General features: G+C 36.9%; 1 pseudogene; it reads left to right on the top strand.

The window, feature by feature from the left end:
• Positions 1 to 449: 449 nt before the first annotated feature.
• On the top strand, positions 450 to 568 carry LOC111747045 (annotated as a pseudogene).
• Positions 569 to 811: the final 243 nt, after the last annotated feature.

The raw sequence follows: 811 nt of genomic DNA, 5'->3' as shown, positions 1-811 counted from the left end.
TATGGAGCTAGTCGAGACTGTTCAAGTTCCAAAGTAACCAAAAAAAGGGAAAAGTGATATGCTGCAGGGTCTACCCAAAGTTAAGGCCCAGGAATTAAGTAGAGGCAACTCAGATAAGCAAAAGGCCAATTTACCAATTTTAGGTCATAAAATTGGATCCTGGAGTCTTAAACTTTGCAACTTAGAAACAAGATAATGCTAGGTAGGCATCAGGATTCTTACAATGCATGTTAAAAAGAATCGACTTGAACAAATATTTTTTGAACCATTATTAAGCAAGGAAAAGTAGGGAGAAGGGGAAATGTTTTATTGTTTTATTTGTTTTTTAAGCAGAACCTTTAGAACTACCCAACTCTACTTTGACCATTTGGTAAAAGTGTGCGTGTGTGTGTGTGTGTGTGTGTGTGTGTGTGTCTTAATTGGGAGCATAAAAAAATTAGGTATATTTTGTCTATGGCCATGCCACCCTGAACGTGCCTGATCTCGTCTGATCTCGGAAGCTAAGCAGAGTCGAGCCTGGTTAGTACTTGGATGGGAGACCACCTAGGAATACCTGGTGCTGACAGCATTAATACAAAAAAAAGTTAGGTATATTCCATGAAAGAACATCCTAATAAAAGTGGAAGGGAATAAGAACTCCAGAATTTGAGTGTTATTGCCTGTATATTCTCTACCCAAACAGCTCAATAGGCAGATGAATTCTTTAAAGATCAATTATGCCATTAAATCCATTCGTACATCTACATACTCTAGTTCTGCAATATTTCTTATTGCAAGTAAATTCATATTCAAAATATAGAAACTGTCTTCA

The sequence above is a fragment of the Pteropus vampyrus genome, unplaced genomic scaffold (genome assembly GCF_000151845.1).
Source record: "Pteropus vampyrus isolate Shadow unplaced genomic scaffold, Pvam_2.0 Scaffold208, whole genome shotgun sequence".
NCBI lineage: Eukaryota > Metazoa > Chordata > Mammalia > Chiroptera > Pteropodidae > Pteropus > Pteropus vampyrus.
Note: the sequence above shows the minus strand (reverse complement) of the source record. Positions and strands in the feature narration are given on the sequence as shown.